Here is a 21,686-nt window from a genome sequence, read left to right on the forward strand (position 1 = left end):
TTTAGTAGGGTCAGATCGGGCGCAACTCCCACACTTTGTCTCCAGTGTTGTCCCCTGTAGGGTTATGGGTCAGTGAGGAATGTCGTGCCTCGTAGTGGGGCTGGCCATATGGTCCGCTCTGTGCATTGGCTACTCTGAGCAGTGATATTGTCCTCGAGGCTTGGTGGGCTAGGATGTGCTCCACTCTCTCTTCCTTCCCCTTCATTTGCTCCCGTGTGCTCTGATCAGACGTGTCTCTCTCCTTGAGCTGTCACTTCAGTGCTGTCCTCTGAATTAATTTCTTCTCAGGCTGTCCACATAGTTGGGAGTGGGGCTGGTCCCTCAGACCTCTCTACTGGTTCCCTGATTCATGCCAGTATGTAGCATTCACATCTTTGAGCACTGGGTTGAAGTCTTGTCCCTCTTTCCCTCTGGAGATATAAACTATACCCTCCTCTTGGATAGGTTAGTACCCTGTTCCCCTGGTACCCATTTCCTTTTTATTTTGTTTGTTGCTTTGTTTTGATCTGTCTTGTTTTTGTGCTTATTAGTATCTCTGCAGGTCTATCTAGATAAGATAGGTGGGATAAACAATCTGGAGGAGAAAACAATGGGACTGACGGTTCCAGGGGTGGGCATGGGAAGGGAGAGGTGGGGGAAAAGAAGTAATCTTAAGCAACCCAGGGACAGGGGAACAACAAGTGATCCAAAATCGGTGGTGAAGAGGGTGTAAGGTGTAAGAGACCTGGTAGGGCTTGATCAAGAGCAATGCAACTGAGAGAAATTACTGAAATCCAAATGAGGGCTGAGAATGATAGTGGGACAAGAGGGAAGTAAAAGGAAATATAGAAAAGAACTAGGAAGCAAAGGGCATTTATAGAGGTCTAAATATAGGCATGTACATATGTAAATATATATATATATATATATATATATATATATATATATATATATATATATGATGGGGAAATAGATCTATGTGCATGCATTTATAGGTGTAGTATTAAGGTAGCAGATGGACATTGGGCCTCCACTCAAGTACTCCCTCAATGCAAGAACATTTGTTCTATTAATCTGGCATTCCATGATGCTCACCTTCCCGACACAATCACTGAAGACAAAGCGGGTGCAAAAGCAAATGTGGTGAAGAAAGCTGATGGTACCCAGCTGTCAAAAGATATAGCATCTGGGCTCTTAAAGGCTTAAAGATAAACATGTGGCCATCTAGCTGAGAAGCAACAAAGCCCACATGGAAGAACCACATAAGTCTGCGTGATCATGAGGAGTCAATGGGATCAGGTATGAGGCATCAAAAAACAAAATATCATACCACTGTGAATGAGGGGGAGTGTGGAGTGGAGATCCGAAGTCCATCTGGAGGCAACTGGACATCCCCTTACAGAAGGGTCACAGGGAGGAGAGGAGCCAGTCAGGGTGCAGGGTAGCAACAATGAAACATACAACGTTCCTCTAGTTACTAAATGCTTCCACCCCACAACTATCAAGATCCCAATTCTACCTTACAGATCTGGCTAGACCAGAGGATATGCACTGGTAAAGATAGGAACTAGAAACACAGGGAATCCAGGATGGATGAATCTCTGAGGACCAGTGTTGAGAGTGGTGATACCGGAGGGTGGAGGGAAGGTTGGGTAGAAAGGGGGAACAAGGATCTACATATAACCCACTTCCTGGGGACGGGCAACAGAAAAGTGGTAAAGGGAGACATTGGACAGTTTAAGACATGACAAAATAATCTATAAATTATCAAGGGTTCATGAGGTAGGGAGGGGAGGAAAAGGAGGGGAAAAATGAAGAGCTGATATCAAGGGCTCAAGTAGAAAGAAAATGTTTTGAGAATGATGATGGCAACAAATGTACAAATATGCTTGACACAATTGATGTATGTATGGCTTGTGATGAGTTATATGAGCCCCCAATAAAATGATTTTTAAAATGTAACCACTTGTATTGATATGATTGAGCTATTGAATTGTGTGATATGTGGAATAAGAGCCAATAAAACTGTTGAGATAAATAAATTAAATGTAAAAAAAGAAAAGAAATGTCTAGAAAATAATGACAACATATGTGCAAATGTGCTTGAGACAACTGATGTATGAATTGTTACAAGAGCTGTGAGGGCCCTCAATAAAATATATTTTTACAAAACAAACAAAACAATGAATTGTGATGTTTACCCAAGCTCGGTCTTGCAGTTTCTCAAGGTTTTTCTACATGTTTTACAAAGATTTAAAAACAACAACTCAATTGCTACTGAGATGATGCAACTTATAGCGGACTTGTAGGATGGAGTGAAACTGCCCGTTGGTTCCTGAGACTATAAACCTTGAAGAGAGTTGAAAGACTGCTCACTCAGATGGTTCTGAATTGTTCACCTCACAGACAGCAGCCCAATGCTTTACCCACTGAGCCACCAGGGGCCCCTCAGGATCTGAGTTAGATTCTGGTACTGCTCCATGTTTTGTGTTGAAAGGTACTCTGCCTTCCTAAAACAGATGTCCACATGATCTGAGCAATTTGATTCAACCTCTCTATTGATTTGTGAGATGGGACACACAGAGATTGCCCTTTCCTGCACTTATGGAATGAGATTGCTTACAGTAAAGAGATTTGTTGGCTAAATCATTGGTTCTATGACTCTGTTACATTTCCTAGTTTAGAATTTGTCTTGAGTTTTGTCAAAAAGAACTCTGTCATTAAAGGAATTCTGTATTCATAGTCAACTCACTGGTTGCAGAGTAAAGCTGCAGTCCGTGAAATATCCATTGCTCTGACCTGGCCAGAGAATATCAGACCTTTCTTCTGTTTGACCTTGAACAAAAAGTTCTGGTGGCACATTTAAGCACTTAACTGCTAACGGGAAGGTCAGCAGTTTGAATCCACCCAGCACCTTCCCGAAGAAAAGCCCTGAGACTCCATTCCCAGAACAATGGTGTGCTGTTATACGTAATGATCTTATGTACAGGAGAATGACGCGCTGGCCAGTCCTGCACCACCGTCACAAGTATGGTTGAGCTCACTGTTATAGGCAGTCAAGCAATTCCTCTAGTTGAGGAGCTTCCTCGCTTTCACTGACCTTCTCCCAACCATGATGCCTTTCTTTAGGGACAAGTTCTTCCTGACAGCATGTCCAAAGTGTATGGGATGAAATCTCATCACCTTCCCTTCAGAGAAGAAGGTTGGGTGTGCTTCAGCCCAGACAGATGTGTTCACTCTTCTGACAGTTCACAGACTAGGAAACTCTAGGGCGCAGTGTGTCCCTTTGGAATCTCTAGATCTGATTCAACTCAAAGTGTGTCAAGACGATGAAATCCTTGAACAATGTTTCTTTTCAGCATTTCACAGTCCTCCTCCATTTTGATTTCTGGAGGTTTCCATTACAGCATCTTTTACAAGTTGCCGGTCTGTATCTCCACCCCAGTACAGTATTGTTTTAGCAATAAGCTGTTTCATCATTTCCTTGTTGGTTATACCAGAAACCTGTGCAGCCTATGTAACTGCTGATGGATCTAGACTCTAGAATGTAGAGGTTCAGTTTGCACTGTTTTCTGTATCTTTGAAATTCATTTCTTCTATTTCTGACGCCAGCATCTATCTCGTTTTTCCTTTTAGAAGTTCTATGCAATTCTGTTAAGTTGGGTGATCTTCTGACCCCTGTGACTTGGATCTGATTAATGACAGCATTTTACATATATTCTATATATTTTATGTACTCTTGTCTTTATTTTCCATGTTTTCCTTATCTTTTAATTTTAGTTTAATGATTTTCTATTGATTTATATTCCACTTCTGTAACCATGTCACCGTTTAAGGTAAATATATTATTAAAGGACCAATCCACTGAGCGCTTAATTTCATCTACACTATTGGCTTTGGGGTTTCTTTCATTTTTTTTTTTTTGGTGGGGGAGGTATAATTTCCATTTGTTTTTCATAGTGTCAAATTGGTTTGCTTTTGGGAGACTACTGTTAGCTCATCAGAACATGGACCACGGTGTCCAATGGGCATGCTCAAAAATCCAGGCTCTGAGCCAGGAAAGGGCGGTGCACGTAGGTGAGTGGTACACCTGGGTGGGTCCCAATCTGAACTAGGTGAGCTTAATTCAGCCAATGAGGTCAGCCAGTGCCATCGACCATGCCTCCCAGCAGAGGGCCGGAAAAAGTCAGAATCCAAAGCCCTGGCCCCTTGTTTTCTTTCTCGAGCTGCTTTTCGGTGGCTAAGCAGAGGTCTCCTCTCGCCTCAGGTTCCCACGCTCAGGCATCAAGTGTCCGGAGGGGGCCTGTGTGGAACCTGACACAACCTCTGTCCTTTATAAAACTCACTTGGAGCACAAACCAGGCTTCAGAGTAAATTCTTTCCCACTGGAATCCAAGGATCGAGGTATTTTTCATCCGAGAAACCTAACACTAATTTACACTGAGGGAAATATGACTAGGACTATATTCCCTAACTTAGAACAGAGGGAATCTGGAAAGCTAGTATTCCACGGTAGGAAAGCCACCACTTTGGTAAGTTAGAGATAAAGTCCAAGCACATTATCCTGCTTTAAATATCATTCCCATAGATTCTCCCCTCACAGCCATGCTGCCTTAAAGTGAGCACATGGTTGATTCTGTCTCCCTGCAGAAGCAGACATTCCTTCATTATATCCTCCCGCCAAGGCACCCATGTCCCCTCATGCCTTCCTCCAATACAGGTATTAAGTTTCCTCACTGTGAGCTCAGGGACTTTGCTGTGGTTACCACCCCATCTTGTGTTGCATGTAAGTACTGAATATGCATATCTGATGGATACCTACAAATATCCCAAGTCAGTAAAGATTCTCTCTCTCTGCAGACGTGGCTGCTGAGATCATGGCCACCCATGAGGTGAGCATGCTACCATAAAACGTGGCTGACTCCTTTATTTTACTGTCTCTCTTATCTTCTATAACTTTACTATGATCTTTATGCGTTATAGCGATACAACTGTGCCTATGGACCCCCACAGTTGCAGAGGCTGGATTACTCTGAAATTTGCTTAAATTGCACATCTTGTCCTTTTCTTTTTAACACAGTCATCTTTTTATACCCAATGTCTGATAACTTCGATATGAGTCAGAAACAACTCGATGGCAGTGAGGTTTCTTTTAAATCTATACCTGTTTGTTACTTTTTCCTTTAAAATGTTTATTTAATTGTATCTGCTGGTACATGTAGGTTTTTTTAATTCAATATTTGGCATATTTATTTTAAACATATTAAAAATTTCACATTTTGGATTTTATCGTATTCTTATAAAGATCTGTTTTTGTGTATGGCAGACAGCTATGAAGTCTCAGTTAATTCAAAACTGGTCTTTAGTTTTGGTGGAGTGTTTTCTTGAGGAATAAGATGTGCCTGACCCAAGCCATGGTATTTTCCATTGCCTCATAGGCATGTGAAAGCTGGACATTGAATAAAGAAGACCGAAGAAAAATCAGTGCATTTGAATTGTGGGGTTTGCGAAGAATAGTGAAAGTGTCACAGACTGCTAACAGGACAACGCAATCTGACTTGGAAGAAGGAAGGCCAGAGTGCCCGTTAGAGGCAAGGATGGTGAGACGTTGTTGGACTTGTTGTCAGGAGAGACCCGTCCCTGGAGAAGGGCATCATGTTCAGTAAAGCAGAGGGGCAGCGAAAAGGGGGCAGGTCTTCAAGCAGATGGGTTGACACTGTAGCTGCAACAATGGGCTCAAGCACAGGAACAATTGTGAGGTGGGTGCTGGCCCAGGCAGTGTTTCATTTGGTTGCACATAAGGTCGCGATGGGTGCGAATCGACTCAATGGTACCTAACAACAATATATCTATTTCTGGTTTGCTCTGTCTCCAAAAGTGGGTCCCCTTTTGCACAATTTGAAATGCTGGGCACCCTTTTACCTTCTGAGCTTAAATTTTAATATTATTATTTTTTATTCTCCCAGCCATGTGAAAGGACCTTAGGAGAAACTGACCTTCTGACCTTCACTGTTGCATTTTTTCCTGGCCTATTGCCATGTGGCTCGTAGTCTCTTCAAGCCCTTGGCTTTCCGACTCCGGGCTGCACATTGTGAATGTACAGGTAAATGCCAACCTCCCTTCTGTGTTTCCCTTCTCTTGAGAAAACTGGACAGGTGACGTCGCTGCCTTTAACATTCTGATAGCGTAAAGCAGGTGTTTCCTTACTTCACCCAGCCTTTCGAATATCTGCCCTCACTTGATTTCTTAACTCTTGTCCTAGATTTTCCTGGAGGAAAAACTTGGGTTTTTGAGTTGTCTTTACTTGTTATGTATTGACTCAGTGTCTGTGAGGAACACTGTCCAGAGTGTTTAATATAGTTCCTATACTGCCGATGGGAAGTAGGTATTATCAAGGATTCCAAATATATTAGGAGAAATCACTGACAAATTATATAATTTGCTCTTTTCACTTCCCTCTCCTTAGTCACTCTGTAAGCCTATTTGCCAGGATAAAGCCTTATTTTTATCTCATGCGGCCCAACTAACCACATAAGGAACTCTCACACTACACTCCTCTAACTAGTGCATTCATGCCAGGGCTAGCTAGATGGCGCCCCTATGCCAAACATTTCTCTATAGGATTTTGCAGCATTTCCTGATGTCCTTTCATTTGTCTTCTGCCAAGGCTCTACAGATTGTTGATGTTTTTGGAGATTCCATAGATTCAACCACTCTGTGTTTCAAAACAAAGGTTATTTAATAATAGAGAATATAGACCCTTTAAGGGGGCTGGGAGTCAAGTTTCAGCATAGTAGGATTTATGAAACAACCAAATCTATGCTGGCAAAGGTGTTACAAAAATAATTGTTCTCCTATTAACACATGTCTTATTTATCAATTAACACAGATGTAACAGAGATGTAACAAATAATTTAGTTATAAATCAATGTTAGTAGTTTCTGTAATTTCATTCATAATTAATTACAATATTATTGAAAATGTTTGGAATGTTTCTAAACATTCCAAACATTTTCATTAATATTATAATTAAAAATAGGACAAATGTATTTATTACACTTACATAGTATTGTATATATGTATAAAATAAATAGGATAGCTTTCTAAATACAAAATCCCAAAACAAATTAACACACAAAAGGCAAATTATAACCGATCAGTGGTTAAGACTCATCCCCTAATAAGTCTTAACAAGTATGCTGTCATGCAAGCCTGGGGCACATTGTCAGAAGTCAGAAGTCCAACTTGTATGGTCAGAAATATGAGTGTATAATGATTTGTTTACAATATGATACTAAAGAAAAGCAATATGTATGGTGTCTAATTTAGCTTGTTTCTGAATTATGTAACAAGCAGTTAACAATAACACAAGTGCAATAAGAATTTGGAAAGTTTCAATTCATATTCAATATCCTTCATCTTTACAGATTACAGATCACATATAAAACAAGTTGAATTTTTTCAATAAACCAATTTACATGTGAATATTTTACATGTATTAATATTTTAGCATTTTCTTACATAATTACTGTACTGTATATTTGGTATCCTTTCTGTATATTCTGTATATTCAAATACTTAATACTATTAAGATTATTGTCAGGTTTATGTTGGTACACATTTCATGTAGTGTTATAATCAATCTATAATTACAATTTGGGATTACCTCAGATAAAAATCCTTGCACAATAGTTGGGTTTGGTAGTTACATAATCAGGTGTCAATTTGGGACTTGAGAGGATTAGAAGTGAAGGGGTGGAGTCTAGTCTGTCAATCATAGTATAACCAATAATACCTCTGTGGGTGTGGCCTCCCCCAGAGGATTCCGGGAATTCCTGTATTTCCTCCTGGGAGGCAGGAGACATTTTCTGTCTGCTCACTCCCTTGGAGACTCTCTACTGGCAAGACTCAAGACTCACTCCCTGAGAGACAATCTATTGACAAGACACATGGCACTACACTGATAGACCCCATACCCTGGGAACTGGAGGAGCCATGTGGAGACCCCTGCCAGCGTTGAAATGCTTCTACTGCCACTGAATACACAAGATTAGATATTTCAATTTGTGCTTGTCTATTGTGAAAGGTACTACTTGAAAATGGGTATTTCTTAGAATTAATTTTTCTTAATCCTTCTAAATATTACACGTTTGTTGTGATAGATAAACATTAGGACTTTATTATATCTTAGGAAGATTACCATATATCAGGGGAAAATCATATTAAGGAATATAATTTTGCCAGAAGTTATGATAGGAAAATTGCCTTAAATCTGACTCATTTGTGAAATACTTCATATATGATAGCTGTTTCATTCAGAAAGGAAACCTGACAGACACAAACATAATGTGAATTAAATTTTCTTATTTTCATGTTTGTTCCCTAAATCTTAAAAAAAAGTTTCATAGGCCCCTTAAAGAATGACTATGAGTTCAGATCAGATGTCTCTTTATTCATTTACTTGGTTCCTGAAGCCCATTTGCTGTACTACTTTGTTGTTTCCAAAGGAGTCAGTCATTTCCCCACCCCCTCAGGAATTTGTCCTAATAAAATTACAAGTATGGTTGAGGACCGTTGACTACACAACATCTAAAATTGGACAGACTAGGCGTTCTCTCTCATTTGGTGTTGGCGGTTTTACTTCTATTTCAATTTTAATCTATGGGTCAGACAGAGCTCATGCTAGTGAAAATGTTTCAGTGGAAAGAATTTCACACGTTTACATGTAGTCTGTGATTCTGTGTTCCCAAGCAATGCTATGAGGACAAAGGTCACAGTATTCGGGGGACGGCTGACAGTGTCTGAAAGTAACAAGGAGCTCAGGGGTGGACAGCGGCTGCTGTTTCTCCTGCGCTGGCCCTGTGCTACCTGGGAGGGCTTTGTGTGAGGGATGTGTGAGGTCTCTGAGATCTCTGTATGGAGTCTCTGAAGTCTCTCTGGAGGTCTCTGTGAAAGACAGGTGGCACCTAACCTCCTTGCACATCCTAACTGATTGCTGTCCCAGGAGTCTTTAATCTCAAAACTTTTTAAACGGGACCAGTTCACTGTCCCTCAGACCCGTTGGAGAGTTGGACGATAGTTTGTTTTTTGTTTTTTTTTTAAAGAAGAGATTCCTATTCACACTGCACATATCTTATTTTGAAGTAAAAATCAAATGGGGCAAAAACAGCCGGCGGACAGGATAAATGTCCTCGGCCGACCGCATGTGGCCCATGGGCCATAGTTAGAGGATGCCTGCTCTAGGGGATGGGAAGTCTGTTCCCAGATGTGACTTCCTTTGCAGCGCTGTCCTTCGAAGCCACCTCTCTCCAGGGAACATTCCTAGAGTGTGTGTGTGTGTGTGTGTGTGTGTGTGTGTGTGTGTGTGTGTGTGTGAAGAGCACCAGACTAGGAGTCATGTCTCCTGAGTCCTGGCATTCCTTTATTGACTCATCCCCACCCCCGCCCACCCTCGGTATCGACTCATCCTTCCAGCACCAAAGAGATGAAAATCAAGTAAAATAATGGTGTGCTGCCCCATTAAAGATATTATTGAGAAAGTAAACTTCCCTGCTTGAAAGCTGTGCCTTCTCTATAAAACCTGGTACTCTCTGTAGCGGATAAAGTTCTGCTGTGGGTAAAGCACCTTCCCCATTCCCCCCCACCCCCCAAGCCTGTGTTAGCTCAGGTTGTATCTTGTATCATTTCCGGGGACCTTTATGCCCTTTGGCCCCCTTTGATAGCTCCAAACCTTCCTAGTCTTCGCTGTATCCTACCCTGTCCTAGGTCCATGGTGCCTAACCGTTAGTGCTTATTACACATACGCACACCCATTCTGTACCACTCAGCCTGAACTGCTGCTCCTTCTCTGGGGTTATACACAGAGGAAGGCAGGTAAGCTGTGAAGAGGATTTTCATTTGGTGCGGTAGGTGAGCAAAGCCCTTAGCAGTTCCCCAGCAGTTCCCACCCACATACCTCAGACCTGGAGTCCCATCCTTGTTGCTATCCTCGGGGGGTGGAGAAGGTTGACGGTGGACAAAGAATGCCATTTCCTATTTCTTTATGGGTATATTGAATGGGGAAGCCAAACTCCCAGCCTTCATCAAATGGAGAAGTGGGACTTAGATAGCCCCCCACATGTCTCATGCCATCTTGGAACATGTGAAGCAACATTGGTCTGAACATTGCCTGATTTGGAATTTCTTGGCTGGATTACACCTTACTAAATCTACCCCCCTACGCCACATAAACATCAAGGCAGAAAATTATAACCCCTGGGCCATTCTTTATTGGTTTGGGACCTTCCGAGGTTTCCAAATTATGAGAGTGTTCAGATACATCATAAAGAGTGGAAGTGGGTGTGCAACACTGTTGTCAACTGGTCCATACCCCTGCCCTTTGAGAAGATTAATAGCAGCACTCAGAAAAATAGATGTCGTGTGATAGTTAAAGTTTATTGTGCCAACCAGACCAATGGACACATGTGGGATTAATCACCTTTCTGGTCTCTTGCTCTCTTGTGGTCAGACCATGGTGCAGCTGCCTTAGCTAGTTCCCTGCTTCAGCCGGCAAGGCTCACTTCCTATAAGACATCCCTGAGGAGAAGCCACATGGACCTCCCCCATGCAGCCCTGGGTGTTGGAGACCCCTGCCAGCGCTGAGATGCTTACATGCTCACTCATTCGGCTTTCTTCCAGCATTCGGTGTCAATGCATATGTTTTATGAGTTTGAGGAGGACTGTAGATTGGTGTCAGACATAAGGGCTAATATCGGATTTATGTGCTTGGACTGGATTGGTTGGGTTGCTTTCTTAATGTACACTTACCCTTTATGTAAAATTTTCTCTTTTACAATGTGAGTGTCTATCAATTTTGTTTCTCTAGCTGACCTAGATTAACACACATGGATACCTCCTCTAGGTCCCCACCACACAACACAGAAGTTGCACTTTAATGTAGGGTGAAAAAAATAGCATTACAGAACAATAAATGTATTGGCTGAGCGAAGCCATTAGCCTGTGGAGAATAGTGTAACCTGGATCACGTGGATTAATTTCTTTGAAAACAACTTTCCTACAAATCAGTCTAGAAGAAGCGTCTTCTAGCTTACCAGATAAGACATATTCTCGAAGACAGTGATGTGGGCAGTGGTAAGGGTAACTGGAGTAAGCCCACCTCCTCTGCCTGAGCTGCTTAAAGCTGACTGAGGACACGAGCTCCCTGGGGGGAAATGCCTGATTGTTGCTTTTGAAAAGGAATCCCATGAACTTCCAGAAATTTGAGAATACATCCCAGATACAGGTGCTTCTGGTAGGAAGACTCTGGCAGTCAGTCTGGTGAAGGCAGGGTCTGACACTTGTCACTCTCCTGTGTTCTGCACAGGAAGGAGCCCTGCAGCTGGAGGAACACCCATTAACTGAGGCCTGCGTTTCTTTTCGTGAACTTAACTTTGAGGCATGATACTCATGTTGACATCATGGTTTATCCTCTAGAAATTGACCACCATGTCTCATGATTATCTGAGCTTCCATGACCTTGTCAGGAGAGATTGATTTACTTTTAACGGGACCACTGGTTTATATGGGCTTTACTTCCTGTTTGGAAAAAAATTATCCTGTGATTCCTGCACCTAGCTTTTTTTACTGGAGGAAATCCACTGGGGAAAAAAAAGTGCTTCTTCCGTTTTTTGCAGTGGTCCTCTGCAGGAAGCTGTCCCTTCTCTTGTGGGAGTTGCGGGGACTTGATCTTAAGGCACTCAGCCAGCTTCTTGTCTTGTACAGGCTGGCTTGTCTCACCGGCTTGGGGGATGCCTGTTCCTGCTAATCCTCTTCCATGCTCTTCTGGCTTGAGCATTTTATGGGCCTTCCTCTTGTCAGTGGGAACTGCATTCTTCCTCTTCCTCGTCAAGGGTTCCTGAAAGTAAGGAATCTTGGGCTTCTGCTGCCCCTTGCAACTTGCTCTAGCCACTATGAAGCCCCTTAGCCTTGATAAACTGGCTTATCCCCCCTGAACAAACTCTGGGAGTGGCACTGGACAACCTGAGAAGCCATCATATCCATGGCCTGGAGCACATCAGTGAGGGAGGTTGCAACAAGAGTGGGTATGCTTTTGCTTGTGTATGCTTTTGCTTGCATTTGAGCTGGTAAGGCATTAGGAATTTCATTAAATAAGACAGTGGAAAACTCTAATGCCCACACAGGGACTCATTGGCTATAACCCTATTGACAAACTAGACTCGGCCCCTTAACTATTAATCCTCTCAAGTCCCAAATTGACACCAGATTATGTAACTACCACACCATGATAGAGCACCTCCTCCAATCAGTAGTTTACTTTCCTTTAGAAAAAGTTGCTGAGTTAGATGATCTGATAGATTTTTTTGTTTTATTTTGGTGTGTGTGTGTGTGTGTGTGTGTGTGTGTGTGTGTGTGTTGCTGCTGTGTAAACTGATTTGCTCAGGTCAGGTTTGGGATCCTGGGAGGTGTGGAATGTTTCCCAGTCTGGAAAGTACTTTTGGAGCTTAGTATGAAGGTCTCACTGCTCATGGGGGCAACTTAGGGAGAGAAAGACACTCCTCAGAAGGACTCTTCTCCAGTCTCCTGGCTTTATGATATACCAAGATAAAAAATATGACAGGGCTATTAATTTTTCCCAATTTCTTGTCTGCCTGGTGAGAAAATGTGGAAATGATCATGACAGAGTGGGAAAAGAAATATAAGTAATAAAAGGGAAAATGTCTTCATTAAACCTAATTATGACCATCTTTGAGCCATCTACTCCCCTCCCCCATACACCACCTTACTCAGGCCTCACTTCTTTGTGGCTAATCCAGACTTTGTGGAGCACAATAACATCGTTTCAGTATTGGAGCACGTAGAATGGGTTTGAGTATGAGGATAGTATTTGCTCGATGTTGTCAGACATGATAATGACTCTAATTTGGAGAGGTGATTGTGGTGTCTACCTTCTTCCATCAAAGTTGACTTAGGGATAGTTAGTTAACTATTGTTGGGTGTTGTGGTTGTTAGTTGCCATTGAGTTGGTTGTGGCTCATAGCGACCATACATGGAACCGAACATTAACATTGCCCAGACCTGGCCCATCCCAAACCCACTGCTATCAAGTCAATCCACATCTATTAATCTTCAGGGGAACAGATAGCCTTCTCTTTCTCCCAAGGAGTAGCTGGTGGATCCCAGCAGGTCGCAGTGCAACACCTAACCCACAGCACTGGGTAATACCTGCTCCAAAGTTCAAATGCTGAAAACCACACACATTTAGGAGCTTTATCTCAGAATTTGTGGGCCATGAATTGGAGCGCCGATTACCTTGGTTTTCTCACCAAATGCAATTAAGGCTTTCAGCTGAGGCTGGGTTCTCACTGAAGGCTCAGCTAGGGAAGGATCTATACTCACTTACATAGTTGTTGTGGGTCTGAAGGGGGTGGGCTCTGAATTTCTCAAAGCCTTTGAAACTTAGGCCTCTATTGAATATACATTAACATAACATCATAATTTCTTATTGCGTTATTACAGCTAGACTATCAGAAGGCATGATCCATTGTGTGGAAAAGGCAGTACCAGAAACTTAGTGCAAGCTACCTACCCCAGTGTCAGGGATCCTTTCCAGCTACCCATGGCCAAAGGGCTTCTAAATAAGTGAGAGGTGGTGGATGAAAGGGCCTAAGTTACTGGTCACATGTGGTGTCCAGCTACTTCCATCTATTCAGATGGATGAAGTAATGAGAAGCATATTGGGTGTCTTCCTTATCTCCGAATGCTCTTACATGCATTATCCCACTCAATCTTTATAGGAAGTAGGTATTTTTGAAGTGTGTGCCATTTAGTAAATCCAATTCACAGTGACCCACTAGGACAAAGTCGTCCTGCCCCTTTGGGATTTCACCTTTATGGAAGTAGACTACAACATCCTTTTTCTAGGAAGCAACTAGTGGAGTTAAACTTCCAAACATTGATTAAGTCCCTGGATATTTGAACTTAACCACTGTGCCAACAGCTTTAGCTAGTTTTAAAGTAGGCGTTTTTATTATCTGTTATCAAAGGTAAACCTGAGCGGCAAATATATATATATATATATATATATATATATATATATATATATATATATATATGTATGTATATATATATATGTATGTATATGTATATAAATATGTAGTGAACTAGCACAGAAGTAGATAGGGATTTAGAGTCTTTCTTAAACTTACACTGGAAATTTAAGTTGAATCTTATTAGCAGTTGAGCCCATGCACAGTCATGAACTGTTTTGAGTAGAACTGCCACACGGCACTTTTGAGACTATGTCCCTTTATAAACATTCACCAGGACAGTTTTCTTGCTGCCGGCAAGAGGTCTGGGGACCACCTGTGCTCATGGAGCCAAAATGATAGCCTAGGTTGATTTGAGAAATTCTAACTTTATTCCTGCAAGTGCCAACAGAAGGAAACAGTCAGGTTTTTACCTCAGAATTGTTTCAGAGTTTATTTTCTGTCCAGTAAGTTATATTTCTATACTCTAGATGACAAGAAACAGGCTTTGCGATGGTCCCAAGAGGCAATTAACAGATGTTTATAATGATCAAAGGACAAAAGGGATCAAGGTTCCTAGGAAACAGTTTACATTTCCCCAAGGGATAATCAGAGCATCAATTGATATTTTCATGACTCCAGGGGCTGTCAGACCAGTCTACCCCCTATGGTTGCAGGATCTATCACTTCTTGAACGCATCTGCCTTCCCTCTCCTGAATGAAGAGCACCCTGGAATAAGTCACAGACTTAAAGGATTTTTGTTTTCAACCCATTGAAGGAGACTGTTACATTCTAGGTCCCTTTTAGCAAACTCTTAAAACACCATGTTGCATCTCCAAAATTTGATTCATAACATGAATCATTTCTCACTCTCAGATGCCTCTCACACAAGCCACACAAACAATCTCATTGCGATCCAGTCTACTCTGATGGATAGCAAGTGTGGGGTGTGGGTGTATAGATGTCTGCCTGCATGTGTAGGTACAAATGAGTACAAATCTGTCACAAAAAAGTATCCAAATGTATGTGCCTTCACACATGTATTCAAAGAGACTATAGCTAGGGATATTTCTCAGACACAGCCAAATACTTTCTGGGTATGGTTTTCAGGGTTTGAAGAATAGGTCTTGAACCACATGGGAAAACGTGGTCAAATGAGCAGCACAAAGTTTACTTTGTGTATCCTGGTAAGGTTAGTAGCATCTGGGTTCTTGAACGCTGGGTGGCCATCTAAGATACAACTTTTGGTGTCATCCCTTTAGGAGTAAGGAGAAAAAAATGAAACTGATCTACACGTCCAACAACCTGCACAAGCACACCCCTGTCTATCCTGAACCTCGATGGTGCCTGGCTAGCACTCTTGGCTCTTCTGATCAGGGCCACAATTGAGGGACCCAGATAGAATGGGAAAAGGAAGCAAAAATTTCAAATTATTGGAATGCCTGGACTTACTGGACTAGTTGAGACTGGAGGACACCTTGAGACTATTGCCTTGAGATATGCTAAACCTTAAATCAGAACTATTCCCTGGTGGAACTGCTGAACTAGTTGAAAGTCCAGTTGAAATGCTTTATGTATCAGACGCCTTAGACAGCTTAAAGAAAGGAGTGAGTGCTAATTCTTAAGTACTTAAGTGAGATTTAGAAAAATTTATAGTAAAACAGATGATCCTTATGAGTCCTATTGGTGCATAGAATAGGTGAGGGCTGTTTCTGGAAGCTAACTTGAGATAGTACTGCCAGGAGCATTGAATACTCTTCCAGACTGCCTTCGGCCAGCATTCTAAACATGGGACCTCACCGGAAAGGAGGCTGTCCCTCTAGTTTTAATTCATGAATTCTGTATAGCGTTTCTACTTAGAGCACAAAGAAAGCCCTTTAACCAAGTTGTTGGGCTACAGAGGTCTGCAGCAGTCGGATGCTTTCACTCCGTGGACCACTTTTTGAAACTGAACCAAATGGTATTACTTCTGCCTTAGTATTCTATGTCAAGGATATGAATGGCAATGTTTTACTGTACACTCGTGTTTCATACATTTTCATTCATCAAAATTACTTTAAAAAAACACACCCCAAACTATCCCCTGCGGTCACCTTTCAGCAGCACAATAAGAGAGGATCTTACCTGAGTTTGAGGCTCCCTACTTATAAAGAACCATCATCTATGCAAGGCCCAAAGCGTTGTCCACACCTTCTGTAAGGCAAAGACGAGAAGACAGCAGAGGCAGGGAACTAGAGTACTGGAAATGGAAACGCCAGACACAATGATAATGTTGACCCGTTCTGGAAAATGGAACTAATGTCACTAATTTCTGTAGACACTATCAAATGAGAACTTAATTTGCTGTGTAAACTTTCCCCAAAAGCACAATAAAATGGCGGGAAAAAGACTATTATGAGCACAATATAGATGCCCAATATGGAAGTTGAACTATAAGGAAGGTCCTATGTAAGATGTTGAAGACAATCAGATGTGCATCGGGCAAACAACAACAACAAACCATGAGGATTAGAGGCTAAGCGGCTAGGTGTCAGGCTTTCTTACGCCCCTCATTGACCAGATGGCATGAAAAGGGTCCTCCAACACCAAGCCTGGACCACACCTGACAAGGTAAGCCATCGTTTCAGGATCCCTTCATGCAATTACTGGGGACCTGTCCTAATGCACATGAAGCTCTTCCTCACAATGGGAGTAGTGCACAGAAACTGATCCTGATGCTGGGCTGGGCTGGTCCGTGCGTGCATTGGTCAGTTGGGAGCTGTGATTCACAGACTCACTTCACACAGATGAAGATGCTTGTTTGCTCCCCTGTGAGCTCACTGTGCTTCAACAGAGAAGAACCCGTTTCTTGGGCTTTGCCACTGCCTTGCTCCTAGCGCTGCTGTAACAGGAAGACCACAAGCAGGAGGCTTTATAAAACAAACCCTTAGACTCTCACCGCTGAGGAGGCTACAAGTCCACACTCTGAGAAGCCTTCTCTCAGTGGACTCCCTGGGGACGTGGCTTGTCTCTGTCAGTTGCAGTAGCACTGGCATTCCTTGGTTCCTTGGGAGCTCTCAGACATGCACATGTCTTCTCCAGTTCCTCCTTCTTCTGTCTCTAATCTGCTCTCCTGAAGTGATTTCATTTAGGACATATCCTTCATGCATATGATTTTATCAGTTTTTTTAAAAGAAAAAAACCCAGTAACCAAGTGGAATTATAGCAATAGTTGTTAGTGTTGCAACATATTTTGGGGAAAGCAGCTCAAGTGGTCGTGGTAAGGACAAAATTCAATGCACATTATCCTTTTATTTTGCTCAGCCTGATGTCTGCTTCCAGTGCCTGAATAGTAGCAAGGCTTACTATTCCATCAAGAGTTCCCCCAGCAAGCCCTAAATGGACAATAGCCAGATACAAGGAAGTACTACAGGAGACACAGAGGTGACTACATTGTTAAAAATGATTAATTTATAAGTGTTCCCTGTCCCCCAGAATGCACCATCTTCGAGAAAATTCAGATACAGATACAGACAACTCAAGCAGGCAAATGCCCGTACTTGCTTTAGTAGAATTTGCCAGAGGCCATTGAATAATGAATGAGGATAGGTTAATTTTTCAGGGTCCTAGGGAGATCCCTACCAAGGGGCAGTGGTGGTGTACGGGTTAGGCATTGGGCTGGTACCTTCACGGTAAGCAGTTCAAAGCCACCGGAGAAAGACAGGAGTGTCTAATCCCACAAAGAATTACAGTCTCAGAAACCAGAGGGCTAGTTCTACTTTGTTCAATAGGGCCACTAAAGTCAGAATCCTCGGGATGCTTGTGAGTTTTATTTACTTATTTTTGGAGTTTGGGCTTGCATTTAATCTTAGCTCCAATCTAAGAACAACTCTTTTTTTCCCATTAAAAAATCATTTTATTGAGGGCTCGTACAATTCTTATCACAATCCATACATACATCCATTGTGTCAAGAACATATGTACATTTGTTGCCATCATCATTCTCAAAACATTTGCCTTCTACTTGAGCCCTTAATATTTGCTGCTCATTTTCCCCCTCCCTCCTCACTCCCCCCTACCTCCTGAACCCTTCATCATTCATATATTATTATTATTATTATTTTGTCATATATTACACTGTCTGACATCGCCCCTTGCCCTCTTCTTTGCTGTCCCTCCCACAGGGAGGAGGCTATACGTAGATTCCTGTAATCAGTTCCCGCTTTCTACCCCACATTATCTTCACCCTCCAGGCATCGCCACTCTCATCACTGGTTCTGGAGGACGTATTTGTCCCGGATTCCCTGTGTTTCCAGTTGCTATCTGTACCAATGTACATCCTCTGGTCTAGCCAGATTTGCAAGGTAGTGTTGGGATCATAATAGTGGGGTGGGGGGTGGGGAGGAGGAAGCATTTAAGAACTAGAGGAAAGTTATATGTTTCATTGTTTCTACCCTGCACCCTGACTGGTTCATCTCCTCCCCACAACACTTCAGTAAAGGGTGTCCGGTTGGCTACCAATGGGCTTTGAATCTCCAATGTGCACTCACCCACATTTTCAATGATATGATTTTTTGTTCCTTGATGCTTGATACCTGATCCCTTCGACAGCTCATGGTCACACAGGGAGGTGTGTTTCTTCCATGTGGGCTTTGTTGCTTCTGAGCTATATGCCCACTTGTTTATCTTCGAGCCTTTAAGACCCCACTGTGGGAAGCCGCAGCTCTCGCCGCCATTACAAGATGGCGCCGGGCAGTCAGGGCGGTGGCCCATTAAGTGGTAAACAACCACTTGAGGCATGCGCACTGCTTAGATGACATAGTCACAGCTCCACCCTGGAGTTTGCAAACGAGGGTTCTGTTGAACGCACCAATCAATGCATGGCACGTCCCCGTAGAGCGTATATAAGCAGCAGTAGTTTGGGGCTTCGGGTTCTTTTTCCGCATCTGCAAATCGAACCCGTAATAAAATGCCTGTGGAAGAATCCTGTTGTGGCGCGTCTTTCTTGCTGGCGAGACCTGGCGCGCGACACCCCACGACGCTATATCTTTTAATAGCTGGGCACCATCTGCTTTCTTCACCACATTTGTTTATGGACACTTTTGGCTTCATTGATTGTGTCAGGGAGGTGGGCACCCACCAATATGGTTTTTAGCTCTTTGATGTCTGATAACTGGTCTCTTCTGCATCTTGTGGTCAGACAGGCTTGTTTGCTTCTTCCTTATGGGCTTTGATGCTTCTCAGCTAGATTGCCACTTGTTTATCTTCAAGCTTTTAAGACCCTAGACGCTATGTCTTTTGATCCGGGCACCATTAGCTTTCTTTACCACATTTGCTTATGCACATATTTGTCTTCAGTGGTTGTGTCAGGAAGGTAAGCACCCACTTATATGGTTTTGGTTGTGATTTTTAGAGAAGGAGAGCTCTTAAAAGACCCATGGTTTCCCCTGGACCATTGTGATAGAGAAATAGAGAGCAAGGAGGAAAGTGGAGAACAATTCAAGCCAACTAATCTGAAAGTAGTGGCACTTTTGCACAGAATGAGCCAGAGATTCTATTCTTGTGGAATTGTCCTGTGTAGCACGAAGGAACATGCTAGTAAGATTTCTACATGGAAAAATTCAGCAGCTCTAGCAAGCAACGTAGTCATGCTGGGCTGAAAGTGACAGAAGTACAGAGAGACGGAATAAAACATGTACACAGCACCTAGCCACGTAACATACAGATACACACAAATCAGCAAAGTAACAGCCAGGAGCTTGTTGCTCTTGGTGGGGGAAAGGTTACTAGGAGCAGGGCATTCATAGTTCAGGACGAAGAGTGTACGGGGAGCTTAGAAGAATCACTTCATATTTTCTAAAATGTGGATAATACAAGGCGACTTGAAAAAGTTTATGAAACAATTCCATTATTTTTTTAACTCTCATTTTCTATGGCCTTTTTGAAGACCCTTTCTTATAAATGCTCTAGAGTGTTCAAGGGACGCAAACTATTTGCACCACCAGGGACCTGAAAATACTTTTACAGGATGGGGCTTCTAAAAGGTGATGGAAAAATGAAATAAAAATGATGGAGGGAGGGGAAAAGAGGAGCAGATACCAAGGACTCAAATAGAAAGTAATGTATAGAAATTGGTGATGTCAACATACGTACAAAAATATGCTTGAAACAAGTGATGTGTGGAATGCTGTAAGTGTTTCAAGAACCCCCAGTAAAATTATTTTTTAAAGGAATTTCCACCTCAGAAGCCCTAAGGAAAAGTTTTAATCTGCTTTACAGAGGAGCTGCTTGTCAAGTGAGTTTTTTAAATGATTGTATAGCAATACATTTTTATTCATCCTCTTATGGAAAAAATAAGGTTAGCTGACTTAAAAAATAGGTTTAGATTCGGGGAAGATGGCAGACCAGGGGATTCGCATACTCTGAGAGCTCTTTCTAACAAATCAGGTTTGGTGTCCAGGTAGCCGAGAGGTAGAAGTCTGGTGAGTGAAATATCCTCCCAGGACAACACCCCACCCCCACCCCACACAGTTGCCTTGAGCAGGGGCCTTGGCAATACAGGACCCAATTCGTGGGACATCTCATCTGGTCACTAGGCTGCCACCATCGTGGCTGACTCTAGCTATAGCCACACTCCATGCCCAGACCGGGACCCAGAGCCCAGGGTCGCTTGCCTGCACACTCAGGGAACCCCACTAGGAGAGAAGCTTCCCTTTCCCACAGTTCCCCTCTCCCTTCCTGGCAACATGTGCCCTTGGGCCCACGTCCCTCCCTCCATTCACCCAAAGCCTGGTAACTGACCTGCAGGCCATGGGGGGCTGCCTGGTGACCCCCACATGGGATCATCCACCCCCACCGCTGCCTGGTCCTCTCCACTCGCACTCCAATTGTACGGTCGCTCACCCGCATCAGCTTAGCACCTGTTCCACTCCCAGCCCGGGAACCTGCACTGAGCACTTCCCGCTGGTGCAAGCCATAGCCCAGCCCTCGCCTACCCTGCAGGCTGGCCTGGGAGACGTGTAGCCACCGTCAGGCCGCTGAGTCTGCCTGCTGAGGGTGGCTCCTTCCAGCATTGACAGCGCCAGGCTCAACAGTGGGTGCCCCTGCCTACAGTGAGCATGAACAACAGGGTTCTGCCATCTTATGGGATTCCAGCGGCCAGCGGCTCCAAGCTCTGTGTCTGGCCGGAGGACAAGCATCATTGCCCATAGTTTACAGCCAGAGCCACTGCAGTCTGATCCGGCTCAGATCATGTCACTGCAGAGGCTCACAGTGCTGGTGGATTAAACAATAACTGTCTCTGCCTGCTGGGGAGCTTAGGACACGGCTTTGCAGTACCTACCGGAGCCTTCTGTGTGCTCCAGCCGGTTCTCACCACCAAGGGGCCCTGTGTGGTCCCCAGTGCCACCTCCTAAGCCTGCCCCAGAGCTTCCCAGCTGGCATAGAAGGCTGGCGCTGTGGCCTGTGCCTATCTCAGCACCCGTAGTGGCCCCAGCATTTTCCAGTCGGTGCAGGAGGCCTGCTCTTGGGGGCTGCTCCTGCCTGAATAGCCTCCACCCACAGGCTTAACTCTACAGGCATTCAGGGACATGGGAGGGCTTGCTGATAAGAAAAGCATTTCCCCCCGCCGCCACACAGCCTGGCACTGGAACCCAGATCAGCAGCACATACTGTAACAGCGAGGCCTCCCCCACCTCCACATT

The sequence above is a fragment of the Tenrec ecaudatus genome, chromosome 5 (genome assembly GCF_050624435.1).
Source record: "Tenrec ecaudatus isolate mTenEca1 chromosome 5, mTenEca1.hap1, whole genome shotgun sequence".
Taxonomy (NCBI): domain Eukaryota; kingdom Metazoa; phylum Chordata; class Mammalia; order Afrosoricida; family Tenrecidae; genus Tenrec; species Tenrec ecaudatus.